General features: G+C 45.9%; 1 protein-coding gene across 1 annotated transcript in view; it reads left to right on the top strand.

Annotated features, from left to right (window-relative positions):
• Positions 1-9029: 9029 nt before the first annotated feature.
• PYCR1 (pyrroline-5-carboxylate reductase 1) overlaps positions 9030-12905 on the top strand; it is a 44779-nt gene continuing 40903 nt past the window's right edge. The window contains exon 1 of the mRNA XM_089669662.1: positions 9030-9186. The gene's annotated coding sequence lies outside the window, so the exon portion shown is untranslated. The remainder of the gene's footprint in view (positions 9187-12905) is intronic.

The raw sequence follows: 12905 nt of genomic DNA, 5'->3' as shown, positions 1-12905 counted from the left end.
TGATAACCATTTATAATACATAAGGGGGATATGATCTCCATGTATAAATACATAAGGGGGGGATATGATCTCCATGTATAATACATAAGGGGGGATATGATCAACATGTATAATACATAAGGGGGGATATGATCTCCATGTATTATACATAAGGGGGGAGGGGTATGATCTCCATGTATAATACATAAGGGGGATATGATCTCCATGTATAATACATAAGGGGGATATGATCACCATGTATAATACATAAGGGGGATATGATCTCCATGTATAATACATAAGGGGGGATATGATCTCCATGTATAATACATAAGGGGGGATATGATCTCCATGTATAATATATAAGGGGGGATATGATCTCCATGTATAATACATAAGGGGGGATATGATCTCCATGTATAATACATAAGGGGGGATATGATCTCCATGTATAATACATAAGGGGGAATATGATCTCCATGTATAATACATAAGGGGGGATATGATCTCCATGTATAATACATAAGGGGGATATGATATCCATGTATAATACATAAGGGGGATATGATCTCCATGTATAATACATAAGGGGGGATATGATCTCCATGTATAATACATAAGGGGGGATATGATCTCCATGTATAATACATAAGGGGGGATATGATATCCATGTATAATACATAAGGGGGGATATGATATCCATGTATAATACATAAGGGGGATATGATCACCATGTATAATACATAAGGGGGGATATGATCTCCATGTATAATACATAAGGGGGGATATGATATCCATGTATATTTTATAAGGGGGATATGATCACCATGTATAATACATAAGGGGGATATGATATCCATGTATAATACATAAGGGGGATATGATCACCGTGTATAATACATAAGGGGGATATGATCACCATGTATAATACATAAGGGGGGATATGATCTCCATGTATAATACATAAGGGGGGGATATGATCTCCATGTATAATACATAAGGGGGGATATGATCTCCATGTATAATACATAAGGGGGATATGATCTCCATGTATAATACATAAGGGGGATATGATCTCCATGTATAATACATAAGGGGGGATATGATCTCCATGTATAATACATAAGGGGGGATATGATCACCATGTATAATACATAAGGGGGATATGATCTCCATGTATAATACATAAGGGGGGATATGATCACCATGTATAATACATAAGGGGGGGATATGATCACCGCGTATAATACATAAGGGGGATATGATGATATGAGTACATACTATACTGTACATGGACATGCTTTTCAGTAAGCCAACATTTCTGTATTAAAAATCCTTATTTTTATTGGTCTTATGTAATGTTCTAATTTTCTGAGATGCTGAATTTTGGGTTTTCATCAAAATGAAAAGAAAGACATGCTTGAAACATATCACTGTGTGTGTAATGAATCGATATATTATAGGAGTTTCACTTTTTGAATTGAATAATCAACTTTTTGATGATATTCTAATTTATTGAGATGCACTTGTATAATACAGTATATTAAAAAAAAATGTTGTTCTTTGGTTTAGAAGCTAGTAGTCAGGAGGTCCTGGGACCCTGTTATTTATAGTCATGCTCTGAGTGGAGGAATGAGGGCTACCATGGCCCATTATAAAAGAATTATCTCACCACTGAGAAATACGAAATCTCTCAACATGGCACATGCCCATTCCAGCCATTCCTGGGAGTTTTCTCCTATGGCAGATGGCTTTGCTTTTTTATTGTACATGCAGCTCCCCAACATAGACGAAGCTGGACTGTGCACAACATGCCAATGTATAGGCTGGGGGTGAGGAAAAATTCATGCTATTTAAGCTACACAACATTCCAAATTCCAGAAATTGATTATTTGCTTCTCCTTTCTCCGTGTTAAAATTGCATCCATCATATTGTCACTGGAGCTTCTTTCTGTCTGGCTAGTAATAGTATAGTAATGTAATGGTATAGGATCATATAGTACAGTATAGTAATATGATATAATTGTATTGTATATTATCGTATATTAATATTATAGTGTAGTATAGTAAGATAACATAATAGTATAGCATTATATAATATAGTAGTGTATAGTATATTAATATAATAATGTAGTATCGTATATCTAGAATATGTAGTTCAGTTTTGGGCACCAATTCACAAAAAGAACATTGGGGAACTGGAGAAAGTACAGAGAAGGGCAACCAAACTGATAAGAGCCATGGAGGAGATCAGCAATGAGGAAAGATTAGAGGAACTGAATTTATTCTCTCTTGAGAAGAGGAGATTAAGGGGGGATATGATCACCATGTATAATACATAAGGGGAGGATATGATCTCCATGTATAATACATAAGGGGGGATATGATCTCCATGTATAATACATAAGGGGGGATATGATCTCCATGTATAATACATAAGGGGGGATATGATCTCCATGTATAATACATAAGGGGGGATATGATGTCCATGTATAATACATACGGGGGATATGATCTCCATGTATAATACATAAGGGGGATATGATCACCATGTATAATACATAAGGGGGGATATGATCTCCATGTATAATACATAAGGGGGGGATATGATCTCCATGTATTATACATAAGGGGGATATGATCACCATGTATAATACATAAGGGGGGATATGATCTCCATGTATAATACATAAGGGGGGAATATGATCTCCATGTATAATACATAAGGGGGGATATGATCACCATGTATAATACATAAGGGGGGATATGATCACCATGTATAATACATAAGGGGGGATATGATCTCCATGTATAATACATAAGGGGGGATATGATCTCCATGTATAATACATACGGGGGATATGATCTCCATGTATAATACATAAGGGGGGATATGATCTCCATGTATAATACATAAGGGGAATATGATCTCCATGTATAATACATAAGGGGGATATGATCTCCATGTATAATACATAAGGGGGGATATGATCTCCATGTATAATACATAAGGGGGATATGATCTCCATGTATAATACATAAGGGGGGGATATGATCTCCATGTATAAATACATCAGTGGTTCATATAGTGAACTCGGTGTAGAGTTATTCCCCCTGAGGTCATCACAGAGGACAAGGGGGCGCTCTTTACGTCTGGAGGAAAAGAAATTTAATCTCCAAACACGGAAAGGTTTCTTCACAGTAAGAGCTGTGAAAATATGGACTAGACTCCCTCAAGAGTTGGTTGTGGCCAGCTCAGTGGATTGCTGTAGGAAAGTCCTGGATTCTTTCTTGGATACACAGAATATAACTGGATATAACATTTATAGGTAAAGTTGATCCAGGGAATATCCGATTGCCTCTCGGGGGATCAGGAAGGAATTTTTTCCCCTACAGGAGCAAATTGGATCGTGCTTTGCTTGGTTTTTGCCTTCGTCTAGATCAACGGTTCTCAACCTGGGGGTCGCGACCCCTTTGGGGGTCGAACGACCATTTCCCAGGGGTCGCCTAAGACCATCGGAAAACACATATTTCTGATGGTCTTAGGAACCGAGACACCGCTCCTCCGTCTCAGGCGATGTGTGGGCAGGATGATACGCTGCTCCTGTCACCTGGCCACACCTCCAGGATCGCTCAGCAGCTCCGCCTCCTCGCCGCTGATTGGCCACCGGAACTGTCGCTCAGGAGAAGCACACAGGCGGCCAATCACCGGCGAGGAGGTGGAGCTTGGAGAGGAGGAGCCGAGCGGCAGCGCGCGTACATCAAAGAAGATCGAGGGAGCTGCCGGAGCGAGTGAAGAGGAGAGCGGCCAGAGAAGGAAGACAGCTGACAGGTAAGTGAGAGAGCGAGCCCAGGCTGGAGCAGGGGTCAGCAAAGTAAGTATCATTGGTGTCAGTGGGAGGAATAGTGCCCCATCATTTGTGTCACTAATACCAACGATGGGGCACTATTCCTCCCCCCACTGACACCAACGATGGGGCACTATTCCTCCCCCCACTGACACCAACGATGGGGCACTATTCCTCCCCCAACTGACACCAACGATGGGGCACTATTCCTCCCCCCACTGACACCAACGATGTGGCACTATTCCTCCCCCCACTGACACCAACGATGGGGCACTATTCCTCCCCCCACTGACACCAACGATGGGGCACTATTCCTCCCCCCACTGACACCAACGATGGGGCACTATTTCCCACCCCCCCTGACCCCAATGATGGGGCACTATTCTCCCCTCCACCACACTGACATCAATGATGGGGCACTATTCCTCCCACTGACACCAATGATGGGGCACTATTCCTCTCACTGACACCAATGATGTGGCACTATTCCTCCCACTGACACCAGTGATGGGGCACTACTCCCACTGACAACAGTGATGGGGCACTACTCCCCCCACTGACACCAGTGATGGGGCACTATTCCTCCCACTGACACCAATGATGGGGCACTACTCCCCCCACTGACACCAATGATGGGGCACTATTCCTCCCACTGACACCAATGATGTGGCACTATTCCTCCCACTGACACCAGTGATGGAGCACTACTCCTCCCACTGACACCAGTGATGGGGCACTACTCCCCCCACTGACACCAGTGATGGAGCACTATTCCTCCCACTGACACCAATGATGGGGCACTACTCCCCCCACTGACACCAATGATGGGGCACTACTCCTCCCACTGACACCAATGATGGGGCACTATTCCTCCCACTGACACCAATGATGGGGCACTATTCCTCCCACTGACTCCAACGATGGGGCACTATTCCTCCCACTGACACCAACGATGGGGCACTATTCCTCCCACTGACACCAACGATGGGGCACTATTCCTCCCACTGACACCAACGATGGGGCACTATTCCTCCCACTGACACCAACGATGGGGCACTATTCCTCCCACTGATACCAACGATGGGGCACTATTCCTCCCACTGATACCAACGATGGGGCACTATTCCTCCCACTGATACCAACGATGGGGCACTATTCCTCCCACTGACACCAACGATGGGGCACTATTCCTCCCACTGACACCAGCGATGGGGCACTATTCCTCCCACTGACACCAGTGATGGGGCACTATTCCTCCCACTGACACCAGTGATGGGGCACTATTCCTCCCACTGACACCAGTGATGGGGCACTATTCCTCCCACTGACATCAGTGATGGGGCACTATTCCTCCCACTGATACCAACGATGGGGCACTATTCCTCCCACTGACACCAATGATGGGGCACTATTCCTCCCACTGATACCAATGATGGGGCACTATTCCTCCCACTGATACCAATGATGGGGCACTATTCCTCCCACTGATACCAATGATGGGGCACTATTCCTCCCACTGATACCAATGATGGGGCACTATTCCTCCCACTGATACCAACGATGGGGCACTATTCATCCCACTGACATCAGTGATGGGGCACTACTCCTTCCACTGACACCAATGACATGGCACTACTCCTCCCACTGCAAAATTACAGTTATGAAGTAGCAACGAAAATAATTTTATGGTTGGGGGTCACCACAACATGAGGAACTGTATTAAGGGGTCGCGGCATTAGAAAGGTTGAGAACCACTGCTCTAGATCATCTGTGGGTATAGGATTATAACTTTTTTTTTTAACGGTTGAACTGGATGGACGTTTGTCTTTTTTCAGCCAGACTAACTATGTAACTATGTGACCAGGCACTAAAGTATATTTAAATACAAACCTTTTTTAGTTCTGAATAAAGTGCAGAGGGATTAGAAGACCTGTCAGGTTTGTATGGCTGTCTGTGCCCCTGTTAGGGGAATTCACTCTCTTTTGTTCAAATATTTGATTGGCATTTTAACAGGGAGGAAAACAATGGACATTGGAGAGAGACATTTCTCAGACATATGATTACAATAATAGGCATCAATGACAATAGAGTCTTTACAAAAGAGGGAAGAGGAGGGGAATGATGGTTGGACAATATGACAGTTTTAGGGAACATAAGATGGGTGAAGCTAATGGCTTAGGTCCATACAAAATGTTAACAAGTAAATAGGCGCGCTCCCCAATGTTTCATAGGGGGATCATAACATAGGAGTGTAGACTTATACAGAATGGTCAGGGGGAAAAAAGAAAAAAAGGGGGGTGGGATGAGTCAGCAAGGTCAGAGGGAGAGTGGAGAGGGGGGGAATTCATTCTCTATTTGTCCTGCTTACCATTATCACCTACAGAGTAAGAAAATCCCACATTTTTAGGTTGTCACTACAAGAGGAATAGAGGGGAAATCTTCCAACGGGGACACCAGTCCTGCTGCCAATCAGGGATTACCTCACTTTGGAAGGATTTCATCTCTATTTTTGCTATGGGACAGGAAGTGAAAGAAAATCTCCCCAATAAGGACACTAATTTTGATGACCCTGGTGATGACCTGACTGTGGAGGGATTTCTTCGATTTTGACTATGGGACAGGCAGGGCTGGGACAACTGGTGCAAGGGGTGGGCAGGAGGGGAGCCTACCCTGGGCACTGGTATCATGTGAAGTAGGAGTACATCACAAGGACAGTGGGGGGGAGGGGATTTGCATTGGGAGGGGGAGTTTGGGGGGGAGCAGCTCTGAGGAAGGGGGTTTATCTCCCGAAACGCGTCAACTTATCCCCATTAAGGGTACAGCATTGTATTGACTGTCACTGCGGACCACATATTCTGCTTTTAATTTCCATTGATTTGTGAGTATATATCCATTTGTCTATTAATAAATATTATTATTATTATACAGTATTTATATAGCGCCAACAGTTTGCTCAGCGCTGTACAATACAATGGGAGACAAAACACGAGACAGTACAGTAACAATACAATACAATACACGAGGGGCTCGAGGGCCCTGCTCCTTGGAGCTTACAATCTAGGAGGGAGGGGATAGTGGTACAGGAGGAAATAGCTGGGGGGGATGGAGTGGTGGGAAGAGCGGAGCAGCAATTAGGTGAGGGTGGGGTAGGCTTCTCTAAAGAGATGTGTTTTCAGGGTGCGCCTAAAGGTGAGGAGGGTAGGTGATAGTCTGATGGATTGGGGTAGTGAGTTCCAGAGGATGGGGGAAGCCCTGGAGAAGTCCTGGAGATGGGCATGGGAGGAGAAGACCAGGGAACTGGAGAGTAGGAGGTCTTGTGAGGAGCAGAGAGTGCGTTTTGGGCGGTATTTGGATATCAGGTCGGTGAGGTAATTTGGGCAGTATTATGAACAGCTTTGTACGTCAATGTTAATATTTTGAATTTTATGCGTTGGGCAATCAGAAGCCAGTGGAGGGATTGGCAGGGGGGGGGTGGCGGATACGGAGCGGTTGGTAAGGTGGATGAGTTTGGCCGCAGAATTCAGGATAGATTGAAGCAGGGATAGGCTGTGTTGGGGTAGGCCAGTGAGGAGGGAGTTACAGTAGTCAATACGTGGTGTACCACGGTAATGCACCATGAGTGTGCGCCCTTGTCTGATTTTGTTCACTAGTGTCCAGATTTCCCGATCTTCGAAGGGCAGCACCACTCTATTTGGCATTCTGAATATTTTTTTTGTAGTCTGCATGAAGAGCGCTGGTTTGTTTGTCTTTGGATTGCACCCGCATTCACTGTATCAGTTCTCTTCGGACCCTGCATTCACTGTATCAGTTCTCCCCGGACCCTGCATTCACTGTATCTGGTCTCCCTGGACCCTGCATTCACTGTATCTGGTCTCCCTGGACCCTGCATTCACTGTATCTGGTCTCCCTGGACCCTGCATTCCCTATATCTGGTCTCCCCGGACCCTGCATTCACTGTATCTGGTCTCCCCGGACCCTGCATTCACTGTATCTGGTCTCCCCGGACCCTGCATTTACTATATCTGGTCTCCCCAGACCCTGCATTCACTATATCTGGTCTCCCCGGACCCCGCATTCACTATATCTGGTCTCCCCGGACCCTGCATTCACTATATCCGGTCTCCCCGGACCCTGCATTCACTATATCTGGTCTCCCCGGACCCTGCATTCACTATATCTGGTCTCCCAGGACCCTGCATTCACTATTTCCGGTCTCCCTGGACCCTGCATTCACTATATCTGGTCTCCCCGGACCCTGCATTCACTATATCCGGTCTCCCTGGACCCTGCATTCACTATATCTGGTCTCCCACAGTACACACAACATGGAAATGCAATTATTTTAGTAAATATAAACTGCTAAATACCTTTTCTCATCAGCAGTTAGATCAGTCGTGTGACTTCTATCAGTGTCCAGCAGAGCAATGGTTACAGCTTGTAGGATGAGTTTTCTTTCTGCTCTAGGAATATGCAGGACCCCCAGCCTCTGTCTGGTCAGTGCTGATTGGCCCTGTGCTAATCACATGCACTCTTCCAAGAAAAAAAACCCTCTCTAGCAATACGCACCAAACTGAGCATGTGCAGAGTGACTCCACACCATACGTCTTATCAGGAGATAAGAGGAGGACACTGGAAGAAGGGGAGGATCAGAGAAGTCAGGATCAAACAGCCTTTTTCACAATGCAGAGGATTAACCCCTTAGGTTCCACAGTGAGTATAACAAGCATGCTTTACTGCATCTACAGAGTGATTGTACTGTTGTGGGTTTAGTAACCAGTTACCTCCAGTACATAAAGTGTTAATTTTCCATAATGCTGAGGACATAAGTGGGTGAAACGCTGCACATGTCTACAAAGTAACCGGACAGACTCCGCCCCCCTTCAACTCACTACACCGAGCAGGCACAAGGCGAAAGAGGCGGGTTCGTCAGCCAAATAAAGACAAATGGGCGGGGTCACCGGTCTACGCTTGACGAAGGGCGTGGTTTCCACTAGCTAGCCACGCGGACAATCGTGAAGGCAATCCAGGCGGCGACCACGAAGGTGGGCGTGCCAAAAGGCAAGATGAAATAGAATAGGCGTGGCTTGAGACTAATCTATCCAGCAGCCTTCCTATAGCATTGCAAAGGGCGGAGACTCATTGTGGGCCGAAGGGCGGGGACACCTGTCCGTAGAAAAGCTAAGGGGGCGGGGTTTGGGGGATTATTGTAGCAAGTCGCTTTCCTGTATCGGTGGAGGGGCGTGGTTTCCTCTGTGTACCCGGTAATCCCGTACCGGCATCGTGTTTTGCTGGGCGAGAGGAGAATCAGCGAGGAGCGGAGAGAGGCCGGCCCGGGGGAAGGAGAAGAGCTCGGGGATCGGTGAGGAGGTGGCCGGGGGGGGTGAGCAGACGACACGTGTCACATGTGTTACATCAGCCGCAGCGCTGGCAGGGCTGACATTTCACCGGGGCACCCTGGAGGATGACGTCACAGGGATGAGAGGATACTTTATTACCATTTTATTCTACAATGAATACATTGTATCAATTGTAGAGGAATACAGATTATAAATCATTCAATAATGTAGATATGAGAATCACAGGGGATCGATCGCTACCTTCATCATACAGATCACCCATTGGGCAGGACTTTTTTTTTTTTTTTTACTAAAAAAAATCAAAACATAAAAACTATATATATATCTATCAGGGGTGGACTGACAACTCATGGGGCCCCCGGGCAATAGGGGATCATGGGGCCCCTGTGTCCTTGCCCAAACTCAAAAAAGCCTATGAAAAAGGTACTAGGGGCATCTCATGGGGCCCCCTACTGACCCCGGGCCCTTGGGCAGTGTCAGAGTTTCCAAATGGTCAGTCCGCCCCTGAGATATATATATATATATATATATAATATCCACCAAAAACTCTCCCAGGTGGAGTCGCTAAAAGTTGGAAGGTGTCCTGGCTCCAATGGTGAAATCCCTTTTACATTATTTTTGGGTGGAGTTGACTTTTAGGCCTCCTATGTCGCGCACACACGACAAGAAAATCGTACAAAAGTTTTTGTACCTGGACCAATTGTCCGATAATCTGATCGTTAGTGCACAGCCTTCGAGAGCCGATGATGACAATTCATGCGGCAATATCTGAAAATCTTTCTCGTACAATATCAGATCGTATGATTTTCATTTAATCAGTTCAGTCGTAGTTGTGGATAAATGGTTAGCACTTCCGCCTGGCAGGACTAGGGTCACTGGTTTGAATCCCAACCGTGGCACCGCCTGCCTAGAGTTTGCATGTTCACCCTGTGCCTGCGTGGGTTTTCTCCAGGTACTCTGGTTTCCTTAAACACTCAAAAGACATGCTGGTAGGTTAATTGGATCCTTTCTAAATTGGGCAGCACAGTGGCTTATGCAGGCCATAGACTGGTCGAAAATCGGCCTTTTTAAAAAAAAAAGAAAAAAAAAATGAAATCGGTCGGTCAATCGGCCGACGTTACCACCAATGGTAAAAGAAAATCGGCCGATTTTCATCCCATCTATGGCTGGCATTTAACCCCATAATTACTTCTGTCCCTTGCAGACACAGGGGAGCAATACATAAGAAGAAGAATTCCAGTCTGCTATTATATTTTATATGAAAAGTCTTGCGGTTGCAGCAATGTATCCATTTGTATCAATTTCAGATACAGATGGTTTTATTTGGATACAAATGGATACATTGTTGCAACCGCAAGACTTTTCATATAAAATATAATAGCGGACTGGAATTCTTATTTTTCTTCTTCTTCTTGCAGATCACAGCACATGCGCAGATTTTTTTATTGGTAAAACGATCGGCCGATATGCCCATCATTGCCGGGAAAGTCGGCCGCAACTTTGCCAACATGCCTGATAAAAAAAAAATGTGCAAAAAGCCCGAAAAACGGCTGACTAATTAACCCATTAACGGTGCGAAAATCGTCTGATTTTTTTTTTTTTTTTTTCCAGCCAAAAAAACGGCTGATTTTTGACCCGTCTATGGCCAGCATTACTGGTTAGCACTTCCACCTGGCAGCACTAGGGTCACTGGTCCGAATCCCAGCCACGGCACCACCTGCCTGGAGTTTGCATGTTCTCCCTGTGCCTGTGTGGGTTTCCTCCAGGGACTTCGGTTTCCTTCCCCCATTCCAAAGACATGCTGGTAGGTTAATTGGATCCTGTCTAAATTGGGCAGCACAGTGGCTTAATGGTTAGCACTTCTACCTGGCAGTACTTGGGTTGTTGGTTCAAATCCCAACCACAGCACCACCTGCCTGGAGTTTGCATGTTCTCTCTGTGCCTGCGTGGGTTTCCTTCGTGTACTCCAGCTTCCCTCCACATTCCAAAGACATGCTGGTAGGTTAATTGGATCCTGTCTAAATTGGCCCTAGTAGAATGTGAGTTGAGGGTTAGGGACTGATGTGAATGTACAATATATATGTAAAGTGCTGCGTAAACTGACGGCGCTATATAAGTACCTGAAATAAATCATCAAATAAATACATTACTTCACTTTCTAAATTTTTTTTTCTTTCGTATGAGAAGTTTAGTACCCTTTGCATTTTCAATATGCAGACTAGCATGCAACCCCCCCCCCCAAAAAAAAATAAAACTTGTATGATCATTCGTCCGACATTCTTATCGTATGTACGGGGAATTAGAGATGCGGCAAAAGCAAAATGAAAACCGCATTTTAGCCCGGGTTCACATTCATGCGGTGCGGTATATCACACGTGATTCACACATCAACCGCACCGCATTCCTGTGCAGATCACATGTGATTTGTGTGCGGTGCGATTTGTATGGTTCTATTCGCACTGCACCCGCACTAAAAACGTGCAGGGTTCTTTTTTGGGCTTGCACTAGAATCGGATCGTATGAGAATTCACACCTATGCAATCTGATTCTGCACATCGCACTGCATTTTGCAGACTGCTTTCGGGGTGTTGTTAACTTAACATACACATCCGCTGTGGTCCGCCCGCATGAACGGGGTGCGATTCTGATGCTGTGCGTAATTCGCACTGAAAACGCTGAGAATTCCGCACTGCATCAGTGTAAACCAGGGCTTAATTCCTCTATGGCGTTAACGCGTGTTTAAGACACATTTTGCGGTAATAAAGACCACCCGGATTCCGGATGTTAGGCTTTTTCACAAAGGGAAGTGAATGCTGTAAATCGCGGTGGGGGGGTCCAGCCCGCGTCCTGTCTGGAGAGGCGCCGGGGATGTCGTGCAAACATAGAGGACAAACGCATCTGGAGGGATGCCGGGGCTGCCAGGTTTGCAAAAGCATCAGGAACGCAGGGGCACCAGGTAAATAAATGCTGCTTGGCTAGATCTAGGGGAGTGCTGGGGTGGGCTGCCCCCCCTCAATGCACTCCGACTACAAGCCCCCTCCCCACACAACACATACATAGGCTACGTTGGCGATTATGGCAGATGCCAGTTGAATCGCCAGTTTCTTCTGTGGCTCTCAGCTGGTGACAAGCAGCACAATGATAGGTCACCAGCAGCCGCACCTATTCGTGGCTCTCTGCATAGCCAGCCATTACCTGTGCTGATCACTGCTGGACACACTAGGCTGCATCCAGCAACTTTCACCGCAGGTAATCACTGGCTGTGTATTATTACTATACAGGATTTATATAGGGCCAACCAGGGGCGGACTGACCATTTGGGAACTCGGGCACTGCCCTAGGGCCCAGGGTCAGTAGGGGGCCCCATGAGATGCCCCTGGTACCTTTTTCATAGGCTTTTTTAAGTTTGGGCAAGGATACAGGGGCCCCATAATCCCCTATTGCCCATGGGTTGTCAGTCCGCCCTTGGGGCCAACAGTTTGCACAGCACTTTACAACATATAGGGGAGACCGTACAATTACAATACATTTCAGTACAGAAGGAATAGGAGGGCCTTGCTCATGGAGCTTACAATCTAAAAGGAGGGGGAGGTAGTACAAAAAGTGATAGCTGCAGGGGATGAACTGATGGAGGTGGCTCAAGTACAGTTCTTAGGTGGAGGTGAGGTAGGCTTCCCTGAATAAGTGAATTTTCAAAGATCACCTAAAGGCAGACAGGGTG

Source organism: Staurois parvus, unplaced genomic scaffold, assembly GCF_062004578.1.
Source record: "Staurois parvus isolate SC_StPar_1 unplaced genomic scaffold, SC_StPar_1.0 ptg000003l, whole genome shotgun sequence".
NCBI lineage: Eukaryota > Metazoa > Chordata > Amphibia > Anura > Ranidae > Staurois > Staurois parvus.
Note: the sequence above shows the minus strand (reverse complement) of the source record. Positions and strands in the feature narration are given on the sequence as shown.